This window comes from Petromyzon marinus, unplaced genomic scaffold, assembly GCF_048934315.1.
Source record: "Petromyzon marinus isolate PM22_M1 ecotype Great Lakes invasive population unplaced genomic scaffold, UKy_Petmar_22M1.pri1.0 PM_Scaffold_17, whole genome shotgun sequence".
In the NCBI taxonomy this organism is placed as follows: domain Eukaryota; kingdom Metazoa; phylum Chordata; class Hyperoartia; order Petromyzontiformes; family Petromyzontidae; genus Petromyzon; species Petromyzon marinus.
The window spans coordinates 193848-206215 of record NW_027423135.1 but is presented as its reverse complement, the minus strand read 5'-3'; the positions used below and the strand labels follow the sequence as shown (position 1 = coordinate 206215).

Here is a 12368-nt window from a genome sequence, read left to right as displayed (position 1 = left end):
GCAATTCCCATTGTTTAAGGTCACGGAGTGAATCCGCGATTCCCATTGTTTAAGGTCACGGAGTGAATCCGCGATTCCCATTGTTTAAGGTCACGGAGTGAATCCGCGATTCCCATTGTGTACGGTCACGTGACAAAGATCCCCCGTGTAGCCTGCAAGTAGCAGCAGCGCCTACGAAGATCGGCAAGTCGAACGGCGACCAGGGGGTGATTGGGTGACCAGCGCCAAGCGCGGCCGCCTTTGTCTCCCCTGAGTGCGACGTCGACTGCACAGCGAGACACGTGCAGCTCACACACAAAGACAAAGATCCCCCGTGTAGCCTTAACAGACTGTAGGGGCAAGTGCTGTTAACGAGCACCTATGAAGGCCGGAACGGTACACGAGGGGGTGGGTGGTCAGCACCACGCCCGACCGCCTTTGTCTCCCCAGTGGCGATATTTTTATCCACCGCACCAGGTACTCATTTGAGGCTGAGTCGACCTAGGAGAGGCCCAGGACCGGTTCAGATAATCGTCACTGGTGTTGGCCGTGAGCGGGAATCGAACCCAGCAGCTCACACACATACACAGTCACACACACACACAGTCACACACACACACAGTCACACTCACACAGTCACACAGTCACACACACACAGTCACACACACACAGTCACACACACAGTCACACACACAGTCACACACACAGTCACACACACACTCACACACACTCACACACACACAGACACACACACACTCACACACACTCACACAGTCACAGTCACACACACACAGTCACACACACACAGTCACACACAGTCACACACAGTCACACACACTCTCATACACTCTCACACACACTCACACACACTCACACACAGTGACACACACACAGACAGTCACACACACACACAGTCACACTCACAGTCACACACATACACAGTCACACTCACAGTCACACACACACAGTCACACACACACAGTCACACACACACAGTCACACTCACTCAGCACACACACACTCACTCAGCACACACAGTCACTCCGCACACACCGCACACACAGTCACTCCGCACACACGCACACAGTCACTCTGCACACATACACACACACCGCACACACACACCGCACACACACACCGCACACACACACCGCACACACACACCGCACATACCGCACACACACACACAGTCACTCTGCACACACACACACCGCACACACACACTCAGTACACACACACTCAGTCACTCCGTACACACACACACACACAGTCACTCAGTCACTCCGCACAGACACACACACCGCACACACACACTCACACAGTCAATCAGCACGCATACACACAGTCACTCCGCACACACACCGCACACACACACACCGCACACACACACACACACCGCACACACACACTCAGCACACACACACACACTCAGTCACTCCGCACACACACACACACAGTCACTCAACACACACACTCTGCACACACACACACTCAGTTACTCCGCACACACACACACAGTCACTCAACACACACACTCTGCACACCCACACCCCACACACACCGCACACACCCCGCACACACCGCACACACACTCAGTCACTCTGCACACACACACACAGTCACTCAGTCACTCCGCACACACACACCGCACACACACATCACACACACAGAGTCACGCCGCACACACACACACATCGCACACACAGTCACTCCGCACTCACACACATCGCACACACACAGTCACTCCGCATTCACACACATCGCACACACACACAGTCACTCCGCACACACACATCGCACACACACAGTCACTCCGCACACACACACACAGTCACTCCGCACACACACACACAGTCACTCCGCACAAACACAGTCACTACACACACACACAGACACACAGTCACTCCGCACACACAGTCACTCCGCACAAACACAGTCACTCCGCACACACACACAGTCACTCCGCACACAAGTCACTCCACACACACAGTCACTACTCACACACACAGACACAGTCACGCCGCACACCTACACACACACAGTCACTACACACACACACAGTCACTCCACACACACAGACACACACACAGACACACACAGTCACTACACACACACAGTCACTACACACACACAGTCACTACTCACACACAGACACAGTCACTCCGCACACCTACACACACACACACTCACTACACACACACAGTCACTCCACACACACAGACACACACACACAGTCACTCCACACACACAGACACACACAGTCACTACACACACAAGTCACTCTACACACAGTCACTACACACACATAGACACACAGTCACTCCGCACACCTACACACACAGTCACTCCACACCTACACACACACAGTCACTCCACACACACAGACACACACACACAGACACACACACAGTCACTACACACACACACAGACACACAGTCACTCCGCACACCTACACACACACAGTCACTCCACACCTATACACGGGTCGGGAAGCTCCGGGAACCTGCTGGAAGGTTCTAGAAGGGGGGCGTGGCCGGAGGCGGGGCCTGGCCACGCCGGGGAGTATATCAAGGGGGGGAGTGGCCGGAAGTGGGGCATGGCCACGCCTTTGAGTATATAAAGGGGGGCGTGGCCGGAGGCGGGGCCTGGCCACGCCGGGGAGTATATAAAGGAGGGCGTGGCCGGAGGCGGGGCATGGACACGCCGGGGAGTATATAAAGGGGGGCGTGGCCAGAGGCGGGGCATGGCCACGCCGGGGAGTATATAAAGGGGGGCGTGGCCAGAGGCGGGGCATGGCCACGCCAGGGAGTATATAAAGGGGGGCGTGGCCAGAGGCGGGGCCTGGCCACACCGGTGAGTATATAAAGGTGGGCGTGGCCGGAGGCGGGGCCTGGCCACGCCGGTGAGTATATAAAGGGGGGACGTGAGCGGAGGTTCGGGGCTGTCGTGGGGGTCCCGGGGTTTTGGTTGCCGTCGCCGTCTTCGCCGTCATCGCCTCTCTCCTCGTCGTCCGGCCGCGTGGCCGATCCCCTGCACGGCTCCCATCGTCGTCATCGCTACATTAGTCCGCCAGCCGTGTAGTTAGACGCCGACAATGGGGCCGCGTAGATGGGTCGGCTGTGCGTGGCCGTGTGTGTTCATTGTGCCTGAAGTCGCTCACTGCACAGCTGTGCTGTAATCCTGAATTTGTTAAACCCAGGGTCGGAATTCGCGAAGGCCAGCCCCAAGAAGTTGGCAGGCGTTGCTTTAAAGGCGGGGAGGGGGGGGGTGAGGGTTTCATATTTCGCTGTGGACAAGAAGACCCAGAGCTTCCTCCGGAGTGACAGAGCCAGGCAAACACAACCTCACCAGGTTATTCGTTTGAGGCTGAGTCGACCTAGGGGAGGCCCAGGGCCGGTTCAGATATCCGTCAGTGGTGCTGTTGGGTGGCCGTGAGCGGGAATCGAACTCGGGCCTATGCCGGGTTCGTAGCGCAGCACGGCTCACCGCTACTACCACTACCGCCACACGCGCGCACAACAACAACCGCCATTCGCCACTAAGTGGCGGTGACGTCACCACGACGCTTGTGCCAGGCTATGTGCACCCTGAGGCCACGTGAAGTGTCGAACGCCCACTGGCAGGAGGTCACGGGGCAGACCCAGGTGCCACAGGTCGACTGAGTGAGATGACTGGCTGATGCACCACCACCTGTGCCCCCTACTGTGCCAACCTGCTGTGCTTTAGCCACCCGGCGCTTCGCTCGTTGTTGTGAGCGTCGCTCCTCCGCCCTCCGTTGTTGTTGGAGGGCGACTACCTCCAACTGCCCAGTAGCGTCCTTCACGAGCCTCCTCCACAAAGGCCGACCTTGACACCGCTGGTACCAGTCATCGGCAAGTCCACTCAGCTCCACGTCCTCCTGTACCACATCACTCCATCTCTTCTCTAGCCCGTGCCGCGCCCGCTTAGCCCCCTCGATCCGGCCGAACAAAAGCTGTTTCGGCATGCGGTGGCTGGGCACGCGGGCTACACGACCCAGCCAACGTAGCCTTGCCGGCCGGAGGAGCTCACCGATGGGACCTTGTCCAGATCACGCACACGCACACAGACGAACGCGTACAACAACCCCACCTCAGACTGTAGGTCCTGCAAGATGTCCCCAAGCAGGTCGTCCTTGGACAGATCCACGTCCTTCTGCAAAAAAAAAACACACGGGGAGCAGAAGAGGGGGGGGAGGGGCACCGAATAAGCGTGAACGTTTTTGTTCCCATGGGCGTGCAGGAGGTGCAATCTGCCAGGTAGGAGGCGGTGCAGGATAGTGTGTGGACTAATCTTCATCCGTTCCATTTCCCACTCCCTTCTACGCCGTGGGTGGACTAATCTCCATCTCTTCCATTTCCCACTCCCTTCTACGCCGTGGGTGGACTAATCTTCATCTGTTCCATTTCCCACTCCCTTCTACGCCGTGGGTGGACTAATCTCCATCTGTTCCATTTCCCACTCCCTTCTACGCCGTGAGTGGACTAATCTCCATCTGTTCCATTTCCCACTCCCTTCTACGCCGTGGGTGGACAAATCTCCATCTGTTCCATTTCCCACTCCCTTCTACGCCGTGGGTGGACTAATCTCCATCTGTTCCATTTCCCACTCCCTTCTACGCCGTGGGTGGGCTAATCTTCATCCGTTCCATTTCCCACTCCCTTCTACGCCGTGGGTGGACTAATCTCCATCTGTTCCATTTCCCACTCCCTTCTACGCCGTGGGTGGACTAATCTCCATCTGTTCCATTTCCCACTCCCTTCTACGCCGTGGGTGGACTAATCTCCATCTGTTCCATTTCCCACTCCCTTCGACGCCGTGGGTGGGCTAATCTTCATCTGTTCCATTTCCCACTCCCTTCTACGCCGTGGGTGGACTAATCTCCATCTGTTCCATTTCCCACTCCCTTCTACGCCGTGAGTGGACTAATCTCCATCTGTTCCATTTCCCACTCCCTTCTACGCCGTGGGTGGACAAATCTCCATCTGTTCCATTTCCCACTCCCTTCTACGCCGTGGGTGGACTAATCTCCATCTGTTCCATTTCCCACTCCCTTCTACGCCGTGGGTGGGCTAATCTTCATCCGTTCCATTTCCCACTCCCTTCTACGCCGTGGGTGGACTAATCTCCATCTGTTCCATTTCCCACTCCCTTCTACGCCGTGGGTGGACTAATCTCCATCTGTTCCATTTCCCACTCCCTTCTACGCCGTGGGTGGACTAATCTCCATCTGTTCCATTTCCCACTCCCTTCTACGCCGTGGGTGGGCTAATCTTCATCTGTTCCATTTCCCACTCCCTTCTACGCCGTGGGTGGACTAATCTCCATCTGTTCCATTTCCCACTCCCTTCTACGCCGTGGGTGGACTAATCTTCATCTGTTCCATTTCCCACTCCCTTCTACGCCGTGGGTGGACTAATCTCCATCTGTTCCATTTCCCACTCCCTTCTACGCCGTGGGTGGACTAATCTTCATCTGTTCCATTTCCCACTCCCTTCTACGCCGTGGGTGGACTAATCTTCATCTGTTCCATTTCCCACTCCCTTCTACGCCGTGGGTGGACTAATCTCCATCCGTTCCATTTCCCACTCCCTTCTACGCCGTGGGTGGACTAATCTCCATCCGTTCCATTTCCCACTCCCTTCTACGCCGTGGGTGGACTAATCTCCATCTGTTCCATTTCACACTCCCTTCTACGCCGTGGGTGGACTAATCTCCATCTGTTCCATTTCCCACTCCCTTCTACGCCGTGGGTGGGCTAATCTCCATCTGTTCCATTTCTCACTCCCTTCTACGCCGTGGGTGGGCCAATCTCCATCTGTTCCATTTCCCACTCCCTTCTACGCCGTGGGTGGACTAATCTCCATCTGTTCCATTTCCCACTCCCTTCTACGCCGTGGGTGGACTAATCTTCATCTGTTCCATTTCCCACTCCCTTCTACGCCGTGGGTAAACTAATCTTCATCTGTTCCATTTCCCACTCCCTTCTACGCCGTGGGTGGACTAATCTTCATCTGTTCCATTTCCCACTCCCTTCTACGCCGTGGGTGGACTAATCTCCATCTGTTCCATTTCCCACTCCCTTCTACGCCGTGGGTGGACTAATCTCCATCCGTTCCATTTCCCACTCCCTTCCACGCCGTGGGTGGACTAATCTCCATCTGTTCCATTTCCCACTCCCTTCTACGCCGTGGGTGGACTAATCTCCATCCGTTCCATTTCCCACTCCCTTCTACGCCGTGGGTGGACTAATCTCCATCTGTTCCATTTCCCACTCCCTTCTACGCCGTGGGTGGACTAATCTCCATCTGTTCCATTTCCCACTCCCTTCTACGCCGTGGGTGGACTAATCTTCATCTGTTCCATTTCCCACTCCCTTCTACGCCGTGGGTGGACTAATCTCCATCCGTTCCATTTCCCACTCCCTTCTACGCCGTGGGTGGACTAATCTCCATCTGTTCCATTTCCCACTCCCTTCTACGCCGTGGGTGGACTAATCTTCATCTGTTCCATTTCCCACTCTCTTCTACGCCGTGGGTGGACAAATCTCCATCCGTTCCATTTCCGACTCCCTTCTACGCCGTGGGTGGACTAATCTCCATCCGTTCCATTTCCCACTCCCTTCTACGCCGTGGGTGGACTAATCTTCATCTGTTCCATTTCCCACTCCCTTCTACGCCGTGGGTGGGCTAATCTCCATCCGTTCCATTTCCCACTCCCTTCTACGCCGTGGGTGGACTAATCTCCATCTGTTCCATTTCCCACTCCCTTCCACGCCGTGGGTGGACTAATCTCCATCCGTTCCATTTCCCACTCCCTTCTACGCCGTGGGTGGACTAATCTCCATCCGTTCCATTTCCCACTCCCTTCTACGCCGTGGGTGGACTAATCTCCATCCGTTCCATTTCCCACTCCCTTCTACGCCGTGGGTGGACTGATCTCCGTCCGTTCCACGTTTACTTCCCGTGAGCGGGTGTCTGGGAGGAGCCCCCCCCACGCCAGCTCGCCTGCATGGGATACAGCGTTGCCCCCTCGCATGCGTGGGTTTCCTCCCACGTGTATAAACGCTCGTTAATTTGGGGGGGGGGAGGGGGGGGGGGGGGGCCGGGAGAGAGGGGTAGGCACGGCACCTCCACCGTCTTCTTGCCGCCGCTCGCCATGAACATGCTCTTGATGTTGCTCGACTTGGTGACCGGCTTTTTCGCCTCGCCACCGGCGGTCTTGCGGGAGTCGCCAACGCCCTTGCGGTCTGCACGAAAGAAAAATAAATTTTAAATTGGCGCAGGGCACGGCGGGCTCCCCGCTTATCCGCGCTAACGACTGCGAGGACGCCCGGGGGGATGATCCACGATCGCGGATGACCCACGATCGTGATTTATCCACGACCGTGATTTATCCACAATCGCGGATGATTCATGAACGGTGAGTGTTTTCGCGTTACAACGGTGAGTGTTTTCGTGTTGCAACGGTGAGTGTTTCCATGTTACAACGGTGAGTGTTTCATGTTACAACAGTGAGTGTGTCCATGTTGCAACGGTGAGTGTTTCATGTTACAACGGTGAGTGTTTCATGTTACAACGGCGAGTGTTTCCGCGTTACAACGGTGAGTGTTTCATGTTACAACGGCGAGTGTTTCATGTTACAACGGCGAGTGTTTCATGTTACAACGGCGAGTGTTTCATGTTACAACGGCGAGTGTTTCCGCGTCACAACGGCGAGTGTTTCATGTTACAACGGTGAGTGTTTCATGTTACAACGGCGAGTGTTTCATGTTACAACGGCGAGTGTTTCATGTTACAACGGCGAGTGTTTCATGTTACAACGGCGAGTGTTTCCGCGTCACAACGGCGAGTGTTTCCGCGTCACAACGGCGAGTGTTTCCGCGTCACAACGGCGAGTGTTTCATGTTACAACGGCGAGTGTTTCATGTTACAACAGTGAGTGTTTCCGCATCACAACGGCGAGTGTTTCATGTTACAACGGCGAGTGTTTCCACGTCACAACGGCGAGTGTTTCCACGTCACAACGGCGAGTGTTTCCGCCGCTAGCGAGAAGCGGCAGCGCTACGAGGCCCGGCACAGCGCGCCGAGGCGGTGGGGGCGGCCAACGCAGCGCCCCCGTACCACGTCACCACGGTATTCGTCACCAGGGTATTCGTCACCACGGTATTCGTCACCACGGTATTCGTCACCAGGGTATTCGTCACCACGGTATTCGTCACCACGGTATTCGTCACCAGGGTATTCGTCACCACGGTATTCGTCACCACGGTATTCGTCACCACGGTATTCGTCACCAGGGTATTCGTCACCACGGTATTCGTCACCAGGGTATTCGTCACCAGGGTATTCGTCACCAGGGTATTCGTCACCAGGGTATTCGTCACCACGGTATTCGTCACCAGGGTATTCGTCACCAGGGTATTCGTCACCACGGTATTCGTCACCACGGTATTCGTCACCACGGTATTCGTCACCACGGTATTCGTCACCAGGGTATTCGTCACCAGGGTATTCGTCACCAGGGTATTCGTCACCAGGGTATTCGTCACCACGGTATTCGTCACCACGGTATTCGTCACCAGGGTATTCGTCACCAGGGTATTCGTCACCACGGTATTCGTCACCACGGTATTCGTCACCAGGGTATTCGTCACCACGGTATTCGTCACCACGGTATTCGTCACCACGGTATTCGTCACCAGGGTATTCGTCACCACGGTATTCGTCACCACGGTATTCGTCACCAGGGTATTCGTCACCAGGGTATTCGTCACCAGGGTATTCGTCACCAGGGTATTCGTCACCACGGTATTCGTCACCACGGTATTCGTCACCACGGTATCCGTCACCACGGTATTCGTCACCACGGTATTCGTCACCAGGGTATTCGTCACCACGGTATTCGTCACCACGGTATTCGTCACCAGGGTATTCGTCACCAGGGTATTCGTCACCAGGGTATTCGTCACCAGGGTATTCGTCACCAGGGTATTCGTCACCAGGGTATTCGTCACCACGGTATTCGTCACCACGGTATTCGTCACCAGGGTATTCGTCACCACGGTATTCGTCACCAGGGTATTCGTCACCACGGTATTCGTCACCACGGTATTCGTCACCACGGTATTCGTCACCAGGGTATTCGTCACCAGGGTATTCGTCACCAGGGTATTCGTCACCACGGTATTCGTCACCAGGGTATTCGTCACCACGGTATTCGTCACCACGGTATTCGTCACCACGGTATTCGTCACCAAGGTATTCGTCACCACGGTATTCGTCACCAGGGTATTCGTCACCAGGGTATTCGTCACCACGGTATTCGTCACCACGGTATTCGTCACCACGGTATTCGTCACCAAGGTATTCGTCACCAGGGTATTCGTCACCACGGTATTCGTCACCACGGTATTCGTCACCACGGTATTCGTCACCACGGTATTCGTCACCAGGGTATTCGTCACCACGGTATTCGTCACCACGGTATTCGTCACCAGGGTATTCGTCACCAGGGTATTCGTCACCAGGGTATTCGTCACCACGGTATTCGTCACCACGGTATTCGTCACCACGGTATTCGTCACCACGGTATTCGTCACCACGGTATTCGTCACCAGGGTATTCGTCACCAGGGTATTCGTCACCAGGGTATTCGTCACCAGGGTATTCGTCACCAGGGTATTCGTCACCACGGTATTCGTCACCAGGGTATTCGTCACCAGGGTATTCGTCACCAGGGTATTCGTCACCAGGGTATTCGTCACCAGGGTATTCGTCACCAGGGTATTCGTCACCACGGTATTCGTCACCAGGGTATTCGTCACCACGGTATTCGTCACCACGGTATTCGTCACCACGGTATTCGTCACCAGGGTATTCGTCACCAGGGTATTCATCACCAGGGTATTCGTCACCACGGTATTCGTCACCACGGTATTCGTCACCACGGTATTCGTCACCAGGGTATTCGTCACCAGGGTATTCGTCACCAGGGTATTCGTCACCAGGGTATTCGTCACCACGGTATTCGTCACCAGGGTATTCGTCACCACGGTATTCGTCACCACGGTATTCGTCACCACGGTATTCGTCACCAGGGTATTCGTCACCAGGGTATTCGTCACCACGGTATTCGTCACCAGGGTATTCGTCACCAGGGTATTCGTCACCACGGTATTCGTCACCAGGGTATTCGTCACCACGGTATTCGTCACCAGGGTATTCGTCACCACGGTATTCGTCACCAGGGTATTCGTCACCAGGGTATTCGTCACCACGGTATTCGTCACCAGGGTATTCGTCACCACGGTATTCGTCACCACGGTATTCGTCACCACGGTATTCGTCACCAGGGTATTCGTCACCACGGTATTCGTCACCACGGTATTCGTCACCACGGTATTCGTCACCACGGTATTCGTCACCAGGGTATTCGTCACCAGGGTATTCGTCACCACGGTATTCGTCACCACGGTATTCGTCACCAGGGTATTCGTCACCACGGTATTCGTCACCACGGTATTCGTCACCAGGGTATTCGTCACCAGGGTATTCGTCACCACGGTATTCGTCACCACGGTATTCGTCACCACGGTATCCGTCACCACGGTATTCGTCACCAGGGTATTCGTCACCACGGTATTCGTCACCACGGTATTCGTCACCACGGTATTCGTCACCACGGTATTCGTCACCGTCTCACGCGGCACACGAAAGTGGCAGCCCACACGCCGGTGCTGTAGAGTGACGATGAGGTGGCGAAAAGTGTGAGGGGGGAGCGGGGCGGTGATCGTCCTCACCCCTGTTGCGACTCTCCAGGACATCCTCGGTCAGCTCATCGTCAAAAACCTCGCGGCCGTCCTCGACGTAACCGATGCCGTCTGCGGGCCGGGAGCGGAGGGAGTTGAAACTCGGGCGTGGATTCAACAGAGCAAGTCAAGCCGTGAGAGGTTAAGGGTGCATGAGAGAACCCGTAGACTCACACGGAGACCCGTAGACTCACACGGAGACCCGTAGACTCACACAGAGACCGGTAGACTTACAAGAGATCGACAGACTCACACAGAGACCCATAGAATCACACGGAGACCCACAGATTGGCACAGAGGCCCACAGGCTCACACAGAGGCCCACAGACTCACACAAAGACCCGTAGAATCACACGGAGACCGGTAGACTCACACAGAGACCCATAGACTCACACGGAGACCCGTAGAATCACACGGAGACCGGTAGACTCACACAGAGACCCGTAGACTCACACGGAGACCGGTAGACTCACACAGAGACCCATAGACTCACACAGAGACCCGTAGACTCACACGGAGACCCGTAGACTCACACGGAGACCCGTAGACTTACAAGAGATCCACAGACTCACACAGAGACCCGTAGAATCACACGGAGACCCACAGATTGGGACAGAGAGGCCCACAGGCTCACACAGAGGCCCACAGGCTCACACAGAGACCCACAGACTCACACAGAGACCCATAGATTGGCACAGAGGCCCACAGGCTCACACAGAGGCCCACAGACTCACAGAGACCCATAGATTGGCACAGAGGCCCACAGGCTCACACAGAGGCCCACAGACTCACAGAGACCCGTAGAATCACACGGAGACCGGTAGACTCACACAGAGACCCACAGATTGGGACAGAGAGGCCCACAGGCTCACGCAGAGGCCCACAGACTCACACAGAGACCCACAGACTCACACAGAGACCCATAGATTGGCACAGAGGCCCACAGGCGCCCACAGGCTCACACAGAGGCCCACAGACTCACACAGAGACCCGTAGAATCACACGGAGACCGGTAGACTCACACAGAGACCCATAGACTCACACGGAGACCCGTTGACTCACACGGAGACCGGTAGACTCACACGGAGACCGGTAGACTCACACGGAGACCCGTAGACTCACACGGAGACCGGTAGACTTACAAGAGATCCACAGACTCACACAGAGACCCGTAGAATCACACGGAGACCGGTAGACTCACACAGAGACCCACAGATTGGGACAGAGAGGCCCACAGGCTCACGCAGAGGCCCACAGACTCACACAGAGACCCATAGATTGGCACAGAGGCCCACAGACTCACAGAGACCCGTAGAATCACACGGAGACCGGTAGATTCACACAGAGACCCATAGACTCACACAGAGACCCGTAGACTCACACGGAGACCGGTAGACTCACACAGAGACCCATAGACTCACACAGAGACCCGTAGAATCACACGGAGACCGGTAGATTTGCAGAGATCCAGACTCACACAGAGACCCGTAGAATCACACGGAGACCGGTAGACTCACACAGAGACCCATAGATTGGCACAGAGGCCCACAGGCTCACACA

The 12368-nt window shown here is 55.6% G+C and overlaps 1 protein-coding gene across 1 annotated transcript in view; it reads right to left on the bottom strand.

Annotated features, from left to right (window-relative positions):
* LOC116956798 (phospholipid scramblase 1-like) overlaps positions 1-4136 on the bottom strand; it is a 58243-nt gene extending 54107 nt beyond the window's left edge. The window contains exon 1 of the mRNA XM_076063643.1: positions 4091-4136. The gene's annotated coding sequence lies outside the window, so the exon portion shown is untranslated. The remainder of the gene's footprint in view (positions 1-4090) is intronic.
* Positions 4137-12368: the final 8232 nt, after the last annotated feature.